This window comes from Euprymna scolopes, chromosome 13 (assembly GCF_053919585.1).
Source record: "Euprymna scolopes isolate OS-2025 chromosome 13, ASM5391958v1, whole genome shotgun sequence".
Lineage (NCBI taxonomy): Eukaryota > Metazoa > Mollusca > Cephalopoda > Sepiida > Sepiolidae > Euprymna > Euprymna scolopes.
Genome location: NC_136494.1, coordinates 135584331 through 135596904, shown reverse-complemented (window position 1 = coordinate 135596904; position 12574 = coordinate 135584331). Strand labels below are relative to the sequence as shown.

General features: G+C 34.8%; 1 protein-coding gene across 1 annotated transcript in view; it reads left to right on the top strand.

Annotated features, from left to right (window-relative positions):
• LOC145292198 (receptor tyrosine-protein kinase erbB-4-like) overlaps positions 1-12574 on the top strand; it is a 165077-nt gene that overhangs the window by 98976 nt on the left and 53527 nt on the right. The gene's annotated exons all lie outside the window — the stretch shown is intronic.

The window sequence follows — 12574 nt, the reverse complement described above, 5'->3', positions numbered from 1 at the left end:
TTGATATAAAAAAGATGAGACGGAAAATCGGAAAAAAAGAATAATAACGAAAAGTATCTCCGTTATATTTAATAATAATAATAATAATAATAATAATAATATATATATATATATATATATATATATATATATATATATATATATATATATATATATAATTTTGTATACGCACACGTTTACGAATACTTAAGCAATATTTTAACGAGCTGAAGAGAACTTCTCAAATTGACACACCGATAGTTAGAATTCCTTCCTCCCCGTTTCTTTGGCAACCTTTCGCGCTGAACCATCTGTCTCATCTGATTAAGACGAGTCTCTCCCTCCGACCGTTTATCTTTTCTAAACGCAGTGGGGCTAAAGCCAAAAGTTGTCTCGTCCACCGACCGAGCCGCCAAACTGGCGCATCTCCAAAAGGCGTGCAACCCATTTAGGCAGATGATTTAAATGCGGTATGAGGGAGGAAATGGAGGGCGGAGAAGTTGACAACTCTGCGTCGAAAATTACGTGCACGTCGCCAAAATTATGGATAATTGTCGTGTGGAGGTCACTCGGTACAAACGGCTCGCTCTGAGGAAACCGGGTCGAGAATAAAGGCCGATTGACACACAGACAATAAGTACGTGCATACACGCACATGCACACACGCTTATATTCTTATACTTGATTGGCAAGTTATGCAGATACATAAATGCATATATACATAAACCGGCTTACACACGGCAAGTGCCATACTGGACATGTACACTGTACGTACACACGAATATACATTCAGATCTCGTTGGCATAACTAAAGTTACCCGTGCATACATGCACTTATGTATGCATAATAGAAACAGTTTGGCACACCGTAAGTAATTATGTACACATGTACACACGCATATACATCAATGTACACAATTTGCGTCAAAGTATTATATAATGGAAATATGTCACAGACTCTTATAAAGATTTTGAAAATAAACAAATCTTCCGATTGCCTGTTTCCCACCTGACTACAACTTGGATGTCTTCAAGTCCAACATAAACAAATTCCTGACAAACCGCCCTCTTAAGTAAGTCACTTTGTCGAATCTCCAATGCTGACGGTTACTACGATACTATCTCATTGATTACTGTACACAAAATAACCCTTATCCCCGAGTGGCTTCCGGGCCTTGATAAGTGGTGACCTCCATGTAACCCCCCCCAAAAAAAACATGATAATCAGATATATTCTGACACTACATTAACCAGATTACTTAGATAAATACATTTACAGTTTTAACAAAAAGCCTACAATAATATCCCGGGATCTCAATTCACGCCGAACGTCCACAGAATATCCAGCAGCAATATATTACACATGGAACATGCCGCCATGGAATTGCCATAGGTTCCGTTAATGATAATTATTTTTTAAAAATGAAATATTTTTGCATCTATAGACAAGCTTGTCTCACCATTTGAACAATTTTCAGACAACTAGGCTACCAACCAGCAGTGGCAAACTCACAAGCCTGGGTCTTGACTAAGGTAAAGTACGTAATTTAGACGTGTGAATACGGTTTCAATACAAACCCGTACCAGTAACTACTACATCGAAAGTATTTAACTAAAGAATGTTGCGAATATATTATATAAACCCCTGTATATTCTATACATGTATCTCTTTATATTCACACACACATACACACACACACACACACATACACATGTAATACATAATTATACATAAGTATATATATATATATATATATATATATATATATATATAAATCAGCTCATATGTAAATATATTTTTATATATAAACTAACAGGGTTACCCCGTTTTTACCAGGTAAGAGAATGCGATAGTATGATAATCATCATCATATTAAGAAGAATTTACCCAATGAACTATTCAGACATATTTTAATGCTTTTAACGCTTATACATAGATTAACTGCATTGTGCAACATTAAAAAAAGCCTCTTTCCATTTTTTAATCGGCAGCGAGAGATGGAGAACTACTTCTATTATTTCACATGCAAATTGTACGTGTAAAATCGAACAAGTGGCCTTCGGGTCAAGATCAAAGTGTAGTATCTGTTCCGACAGATGCTGCACTTAAGATAATTTGTACCAGTCAATGGAGGGGAAACCCTCTATACTGGGACAATTATTATTTTTGGTAACCAGAGTGCCCCCTTTTTTTGCCTACTTTTAGGGGAGCTGGTTTTTACCTCACATTAAAAACGGCCTTGTGCCTAATTTGCTCAGTGGGGGAGCAAATAAACACCATCTGTTCCGGCAGATGCTGCAAGCTATGACTAGCTATGACTAGCAAAGACCAGATGTGGGGGCAACCCCACATGCCTGACCTTTAACCAGCTCCCATTTCCCACCTCTCGGGAGCTGGTCCCCTTTTTCCCATCCCCCTCCCTTCACTCCTCACATTAAAAATCGGCCTTGTGCCTAATTTGCTCGGTGGGGGAGCAAATAAATACCATCTGTTCCGGCAGATACTGCACTTAAGATAATTTGTACCAGTCAATGGAGGGGAAACCCTCTATACTGGGACAATTATTATTTTTGGTAACCAGAGTGCCCCCTTTTTGCCTACTTTTAGGGGAGCTGGTTTTAACCTCACATTAAAAACGGCCTTGTGCCTAATTTGCTCAGTGGGGGAGCAAATAAACACCATCTGTTCCGGCAGATGCTGCACTTAAGATAATTTGTACCAGTCAATGGAGGGGAAACCCTCTATACTGGGACAATTATTATTTTTGGTAACCAGAGTGCCCCCTTTTTGCCTACTTTTAGGGGAGCTGGTTTTTACCTCACATTAAAAACGGCCTTGTGCCTAATTTGCTCAGTGGGGGAGCAAATAAACACCATCTGTTCCGGCAGATGCTGCAAGCTATGACTAGCTATGACTAGCAAAGACCAGATGTGGGGGCAACCCCACATGCCTGACCTTTAACCAGCTCTCATTTCCCACCTCTCGGGAGCTGGTCCCCTTTTTCCCATCCCCCTCCCTTCACTCCTCACATTAAAAATCGGCCTTGTGCCTAATTTGCTCGGTGGGGGAGCAAATAAATACCATCTGTTCCGGCAGATACTGCACTTAAGATAATTTGTACCAGTCAATGGAGGGGAAACCCTCTATACTGGGACAATTATTATTTTTGGTAACCAGAGTGCCCCCTTTTTGCCTACTTTTAGGGGAGCTGGTTTTAACCTCACATTAAAAACGGCCTTGTGCCTAATTTGCTCAGTGGGGGAGCAAATAAACACCATCTGTTCCGGCAGATGCTGCACTTAAGATAATTTGTACCAGTCAATGGAGGGGAAACCCTCTATACTGGGACAATTATTATTTTTGGTAACCAGAGTGCCCCCTTTTTGCCTACTTTTAGGGGAGCTGGTTTTTACCTCACATTAAAAACGGCCTTGTGCCTAATTTGCTCAGTGGGGGAGCAAATAAATACCATCTGTTCCGACAGATACTGCAAGCTATGACTAGCTATGACTAGCAAAGACCAGATGTGGGGGCAACCCCACATGCCTGACCATTAACCAGCTCCCATTTCCCACCTCTCGGGAGCTGGTCCCCTTTTTCCCTTCCCCCTCCCTTCACTCCTCACATTAAAAATCGGCCTTGTGCCTAATTTGCTCGGTGGGGGAGCAAATAAATACCATCTGTTCTTCAGATCTACACTTCAATTTCTTGTTCTCTGTCAGTAGAGGAGAAATCCTTCACGACTTAGACAATTTTTATTTTTGTTCCTTTTCTCCACATTAAAAAACGACTCTGGTGTCTAACTCTGTCCCGTGGGGAGGCATTGTAAATAGGAACACTTATATAACGGTATACCCGCAAAGCATGTCTTCTTTTTGGAATATATATGTACACAGACGTGTTCTCCTTTACTATATATGTAAATAGGTCTAAGTATTTAAAAAGAGAATAAGCGGACAAACAAAAGAGAAGAGCGAGAGAAGAGAGAGAGAGAGAGAGAGAGGGGGGGAGAGAATACACCATAAAGGTATTATCTAATAAATTAGCAGACCACTTAACACTGCCCGATCGTAAAATACGCTTAAATATTATATTTTAATTAATGCAGATTTCGTATTTATTATTATATCGAAACCAAAACATTTAGCTTACGATTTACTTTTTCTTCGACATTAATGCCTGCTATTTGCTATGAAGACATATTTGCTGCAAGGCTAAAAATTAAAACATCAACCGATAGCTATTACGTTACGCATGCATATTCGTAATGCCGTCATTCGACCTTCACCTGGCAAATTTCACACTTTTGGATCGATTTTCCCCGGCTAAAACCCAAAAGTTTCCCATCGGTTCGAATACCCTATATATTAAATTTAATATCTGTAGACTAAAAACTGACAGAAGAGTTTGGTAGGCAAAATATTTTTAAACAAATATATATATACGCATACATAAATATATGTAAAAAGAGTTTTGTGTTTATTATAAACTTTTTTACGCAAATATTATGCAAGTATAAATCATGTAGAATATCTGCATGAATATAATTACACGTAATAGGTAACTAAAGATGATCATCCCATAAGAAAACTGAAAAAAAATTAATAGAGAATTAATTAAAATGAATGTTAAAAAGGATATGCAAATTAGCTAGATCTTTTGAAGATGAATGCAATTTCACGACACATATAACAAAGTTTTATTTTCTTTTTTAATTAATAGAAAAAAGGGGGTTTCATTTGAATATCAATACACAAAAGCTCGAATTTATAGTAGTATAGATATACCAAAATTCTGCACTTTCATTTTATTGTATTACGAAAAAAGAAAATTACATTCTTTGATTTCATATAATTTTATCTTAAAGTAATCGAGGATCGGAGAAGGATCGAAACCGCACTCTCTATGTTTTCAATCAGATTTTGTCTAACTAAACAATTCAAAAGTCGTTATAGTCGGCTTTCAAAAACGATACTCATAACAATAATTGGATGTACATAGTAAAAGTTTTAAGGGATTCTGTCTCCATAGATCACTTATAGGTAGGGGCACATGTGTTACGAGAGCAGGGGACCTGTTCTCGTAAGTAAAAATGAGATAGGATAGTCTGAGAATTCGAACCTGGAAAGCTAGGTTTGGAATTAAGATTCAGGAGAGTTTTAAAATAAATAGCAGATATGTTTGTTGAAAAGGAATTCGTTGTTTAGAAATGCTACTGTGAAAAAGGAATTTGAAAACGAACAATAGCAAATGTTAAACATATTGGAAAATAGGTTAGACCAAAAATAGGTTAGAGAATTCTTGTTGCAGACACGTGTCAACAGTGCACGGGAATTCAGACCACGTGAGGCGAGTACATGCTCGGACATGGGGAACAAGGCACGTGAAGCATGTCCAGGCCATGGGATCAATCTGCACGTTGTTGGCCAAGCGATAACGTCATGGCTAAGAGATGAGTTCTCGATATAGTTGGCTAGTTTTAGAGAGATCGGAGAAGGTCGGACAGAGTCGACAGACAGGAGAGTCGAGTCGAACGAATTCCCCTTTGGAAGCGAAGGGTTAGAAGTTGAAATCATGTAGGACTTTGACTTCCTTGATGTGAACCGGTCGAAGGAATAAAGAAACATCATCATTTTGTAATTGCCGTCTTGTGTTGTGTCATTCTACCAAAACAAAGGTAAAGTGAAATTGTATTGATATGAACTTTGTTTATAAACCCATCTAAGTAAGGTGTCTCCCCATCATATTAAGAAAGGTGCCTCCCTCTCTATCAAGAAATAATTACTGTCCCCCTTTATGATAAAAGAACTGATAATTCTCATCTTTAAAATATGTTATAGAAACATTCACAGAAGATAAAAATGTATCTCGTATATCTCTCTCATCCAATTGTATTACATGTCTGTATTAAAATGTACCCCGTCTCTCTTCAATACGCAACTCATATAATATAATATATGTCTCCTAAATATGACCTCTATATGAATATTCGACACATGGCCTCTCTTCATCACATAGAACTTGTATCGAAGATTCTCATAGACAATAATTCGGATTTTTGTTTCGAAGACACCGAGATCTTTTGCAATTGATCTTATTGAATTCTGGGGGTTCTCGTCAATGATATTCTGAACTTGTTGAATAAACTCGTGTGTTTTAATGCTGTTAGTTCGTTGCTTTTTACAATTAGTAACAAGAGAAATTTTGTCATCAGTATATTTTAACTTTTGCGAACTTTAAAAACAACAGATAGGGAGACTTTAAGAATTCGCTGTGTTCTGTCATTATTGCAACTATTACAACACGCCTTTTCATTTCCTGTATTAGTTTATTATCTCCCATGATTGAGTGTATGTTAAAAACAAATATATATGGGAAAGAATTGGTAAAACAAATGATGTTCTCACATAACAGGCACACCCTGTATATTTTTTTTTAGTTATATAGAAGGTCAATCATCTCTTCCCCAATTTAATTGATTATTCTCCTAATCATAATAACTAATCCAGCGACCATCCGTCGCTCAAATCTACTACTACTACTACTACTACTACTACTACTACTACTACTACTACTACTACTACTGTTTTGACCCTTGCCCTTGCTTGCCACAGTTAACAGAGATACTACGCTATGATCACAGCCTAAAAGGGTCATTACATTACATGGCATCCGGTGGGATGCCCCATCCCCAGCTCGAACAGAATGATAAGAAAACTGACAAAAACAATATATAATAGTATATATATATATATATATATATATATATATATATATATATATATATATATAATACTTTCACACGCAGATATACAAATGGACATTAATGTTATTAAAAGGTAAGTATATATATATATATATATATATATATATATATATATATATATATATATATATATATATATAGTGAGCGGTTGGGCAATGTTAGTGTAGAAGGTTCTGCATTGCGGAACAGAAATAAATAATATTATAAAAAAACAAAACAAAAAAAAACAGCTAGTTAGGATTTTCAGTTCGTGTCAATCGCAGCCGACTTTTCCCTCAATTCAGACTAATGCGGACAAGACGCTGGAAGGTAAAAGGCGATCGCTAAACATAAAGGTTACGCAGTCTGAAAATATCTCGAAGTTATTTCAAGAGGCGAATACGTTCTAATTGAAAAAGAAAAAGAACGTCCTGAGAATAGAAATTAAAAAAAAAAAAAAAAAAAATGCGGCGGTTCAAAATATTGAAAAATAAAAATATGGCGGCGAGCTTCCCCATTTTCTTTGTGGATAGAAAAAATAATCTATCTCGTCTCATTTGTCGTAATATTCATCGTGAATATTATTTCCGCAGATTTATTTTGAGCACACACTTCTGCATTATTCACACATATTTGTATGTAGAGCAGAGTTTCCCAACCTGGGGAATTAGCACCCCTCTTCCAGGAGGCAGTGACAATGTTTAGATAGAAAATAGGTTATTGTTACTCGTTTGTATTTTTGTTTTTTTTTGTTATGTACTTACTTCTTGCTTTTATTTTAAGGTTAAATATTATTATTAAGTAGCCATTAAATACATGGCTGAATAGATTTAATCCAATCATGTATTTAACTGTGTATCCAGAAATTTTAGAGGGTGCGAGGTTTGAGGGAGATTTTCTTAGGTGATTCGGAAAAAAACAACAAAACTTTGGAAACATCTAATGTAGAGGATTAACTCCTAATCTAATAAAACGACAATTTTTAATTTTGGAAAGCGTAAGGCGTTGTAATGTAGATTATATTTAGCTTTATTTTAGTTTTATGCAAAGGAGTTTTATATCTTTAATAAAAATTCAGAAAATTCAATATTAATTGATTTCTTTAGATTATTTAAAGAGTTTTAGGGGGCAGAATGTGAGCACATATTTTTCTGAGGGCACATGAAATTGTTGCAAAACTGATTTATTCGGAATATTTAAATTACCAGCTTGTTACCAGTATTTTTTACCAGCGTTTTTACCAACCATTTTGCTAGTCTTTTTACCAGCCTTTTTTTGCCAACCATTTTGCTAGTCTTTTTACCAGTTTTTTGCCGGCTTTTTTTTAACAAACCTTTTTTGCCAGTCTTTTTACTTAGCTTTTTCACCTGCCTTTTTACAAGCATTTTCTTATCAAACAAATATATTTCTATGTATAGGATTCCCTCATAAACTCATTAACCGATAATTATGAATGTTAAAATACAGTTTCTAGATGCAAGGGAAAGCAATGAGGGAATATTTATTTTGATTTAGTTTTATGAAAAAAGTGCGAAGATGGAATGAACTCCTTTTTTAAAATTTAGTTACTTCCGATTGCTGTTAAATACTAATAATACATCTAAAACATGAATTATATAAAGAACGCAAATTGCATTTTTGAAGAGAGTTTTAAAGCGTTCATTTGAAATTTCAGATCTTCATAAAATTTTAGCCATTAAAATTAAGGAAATATCCTACATTTCAAACTTTTTCTGAAGACCAAGAATTGTTTGACATGTTCTAGAATCAAATTCATGCAACGCATTTTGATGAGTATTAAAAAATGATTTTAGACTTATTGTTTAACAACATTATATCTTGATTTTAAGCTTCGCAAGGGAATAGAACAATGTGCTATTCAGGTATTTAATTACGTTTAGGAACTAGTATTGTAGCTACACACACACACACACACACACACACACACACACACACACACACACACACACACACACACACACACACACACACACATATATATAATATGAAAATGAAAGATGAGGAAATAAAGTTATATATAACTTAATTATATCACTATAATAAAAAGGGAAAGTTAAGGGGAATATTAAGAAAAAACTCTTTAAGCCATGACATTTCGAAGCTAAATACTTCTCATCGGAAGAGGATAAAGGACAAAATTATACAAAATGCAAATATAAAACAATTGGCTTCATGATATGAAATGAAAATGAAGGAATATGGTAAAAAGTAATTAAAAGTACAATATTTCAGCCAATTTTTCTCTCATTCGATGTCTTTTTACCAGTATGAACATGGAATTTATACTGGGGTAATTTCCAGTGTCTCTCTTCAAAAGAAAAGGCCTTTACGAAAATTTATTACTTTTACTACTTATAAAGTTTGCATTAATCCTTTAATCATATATATATATATATATATATATATATATATATATATATATATATATATATATATATGATTAAAGGATATATATATATATATATATATATATATATATATATATATATATATATATATAAGTGAACGTGTCTGTGTATCTGTGTACATTTCCATACACAATAACTTTGTCAATTTTAAGTCTAAAGACTCGAAATACAGGGTACTGAGATTTGGGAAAATCGACGTAATCGGGTTTTGGCCAGAAATTTGGCGATTAAGGGGTCAAAGTCCAACGATTTGACCTTTGAGAACTCTACCAAACTCCTCCGACAACTTTGGGTCTAAACACTTGAAATTTTAAATATAGGTTCCTTGGACATGGATCTAACTTAATAAATTTTAAGGGGTCATAATAGGGGTCAAAGTTAAAAAGATTGACCTTTTTTTTTTTTTTTGCTCAGCATACACCTCCAAACACTTCGGCAACGCCGGTCACCCATTGCTAGTATATATATATATATATATATATATATATATATATATATATATATATATATATAATGCTCCCTATCTTGGGTTGAGCATATTGGGAAGTGATATAGAAATTACCATTAGCGTATGAAGCGATGATCTTTGTGTAAACAAATTGAGGTATTTGGACAATGTCAAAACATTTTTAATTCATTGCCGCAGCCGAATAGCGCAACCGTTAGAAGCTCCGACTGTCATATGAGCGGTCAGGTTTCGATCCTTGCTTGAGGTAGTTGCTTGTCTAGCCGCGCTGATGAGCTGCGAAACACTACTGTATGTCGATGATTATATATATGTGTGTGTGTAGATATATATGCAGACGTATATATATATGCCATAATGATAAGAGGTGTTTCTTTTTTTTGGGGGGGGATCTCCATATTTACAAACCTTATACCTATATTTCCTTCTATCAAATCAAGTCGATGCTGTTATCGTCTCGAAGTCTCAGCGGGCGAGGTTGTTTATGAAACTGAGGTTGACAAGTGAAAAGATCCGATCAATGTAGATGACAGCGGCTTCGCTAAAGGGTATGTGCCAACCCCCTCGATGAGTTGGAAACAGCCGTTTCGAATAGCTCTTTCTCCACGAAACAGACAAAATAAGTTACTTCTCCTGGTAAACGACTTGGTTATATGGGTAATGCGGTATAATGTTTTATTAAAGGAAAATCATTTATGAAATTATTTTTAATATTATATTTTAATGATTTTTCATTTAATAAAAAAACCTATAGCACTAATCAGTTTTCAAAAATGTTCAAATTTAAACTTAGGAAATAAATTCTATTTTCACGGCACACATTAGGCTGACTTCAATAAAATCGGAAACGAGATCAGACGAATACTTTTTCTTTTCACCTCGGACTTAACAACACCGACAAAATGAGAAAACATTATAAAGTCTTATTTATGATTAGGGTGAATGCCACCGAAAGTCTCTGAAAAATAATTTAAAAAAATGATTATTTATTTAATTACCTTTCCACAAAATATACCCAGCCCAAGGGAGATAATCCCTCCAAACCCTTTTTTCTTAGAGTCGCCTTCAATTGCACTGTATTTGCGAGAAAAAAACAGAAACACACATAAGATGTCTATCCACGGTTTCGTAAAAATATTTTTTCATTAATATTGACAATTAACAGAAAGAACCAGCTAAAAATTCAATAATAGGAAAGTCTTAAAAAGTACCCTAGTGACCCCTGAAGATTGACCTTTTTTATAATCTATGGGTACACCCTCAAACCCAAGGACCGATTTCTTGCAAGACAGAGCTAACCCCCTTTTTCCATTAGGTGAAAAAATAACACGAGTTTACACCTGACGAAGATCGTAGGTTTCATCGGTCGAAACGTTGTGCCCATATCACTCAAGATGAGAATAATTGTCCGAACAATCAAAACAATACAAAAAAAATGCAAATTTAACTTTACGAAATAATGCTCTCAAAAGATGTGTCTTACTTTTTATTCTCTCTCACTCTCTCTTTTTTTTCTCTCTCTCTATGCCGGCATTTTGTATTTCTATAATACAGTAGCTGGCCGGCACGGCGTTCTGGTTGTAAAATACACATAAATATTATATTTTAATTAATACAGAAACTGAAACATGTGCATGTGAGCATTATGTTTTTTTTTAAACAGTTCACTTCTTGTAAAAAAAAAAATACTCGAGCTGAGATCGAAACCAAAACCGAAAGACAGTGAGTCAACTGCAATAACTATTAGGCCAGCGCGACACGCTCTTCAAAAAGTGTTTTCAAACCGACTCATACTTAACATAACGAAGCTGTAATGTGAACCATTCACATATGCGCAATCGTGAAACAGTTAGAAAATAGATAAAAATCCGACAACTCCCACGTACTAACTTTTCCATTTTGATCCCTTAGTAACCCCCTTTCTGGACGAAAACCGGTTAAAAAGTTTTCCACATTTCTAAATAACCTAAATACCAAATTGCAAGTGTGTAGATGAAAAGTTCGTTGAGTATGTAGGTTGAGATATGTCCTCACACATACACACATTTTCACTTTTATAGATATAATACAAGGCCACCCGGCGTTGCCCAGTCGTAAAATACGCATAAATATTTTAATTAGAATAGAATTCTTCTTTATTTTAAACAGAGATACCGTAGATATAAAACGTAATATTAAATTCCTAAAAAGAAAAGAAGTAAAAAAAAAAAAAAATTTTAAAATCAGGAAACTACTGAGATATATGCATGCGAGTATTATGTTTCTTCTAAACAGATCACTTCTTGTAAGTAAGAAAAAGTACTTGAGTTGAGATCGAAACCAAAGCCCAAACCTAAAGACAGTGGGTGAGTCAAGTACGATCACCATTTATCCAGCGTGACACGATCTTAAAAATGTGTTTTCAAACCGACTTATACTTAACATGGGGAATCTGTAATGTGCACAATCGTGAAACAGAAAAATCCGATGACTCTCACGTACCAATTTTTCAATTTTGACCCCTTAGAAACCCATATTTTCTGGATGGAAACCGATTAAAAAATTTTCCACACGTCTGAATAACCTATATACCAAATTTCAAGTCTGTAGATTAAAAATTCGTTAAGTATATAGATTGAGAAATGTCCTCATGCACACACATTCTCACTTTTATAGAATATAAGATAAAATAGATTAGTTTGTTTCATGTCGGAGAGTGCCTTATAACATATTTTGTTAGATGAGTTGCGTTTGGCTCGATAGATGAGAATTTTCACTACGGCCATTTTATATCTATAGGTGCAATCGCTTTTAAAATTAATAAGCCTCGATTCTTTGCTAGAAGAATTTTTGTACGGATATGTAATAAACTTATTAGCGTCGGCTTTAATTTCTATATTGTGGAAGAAAATTGCGTTATTTATATGTATTTCATATGTGAAATTTAATAACGAATTGTTAAAGTGCGCTTTTGA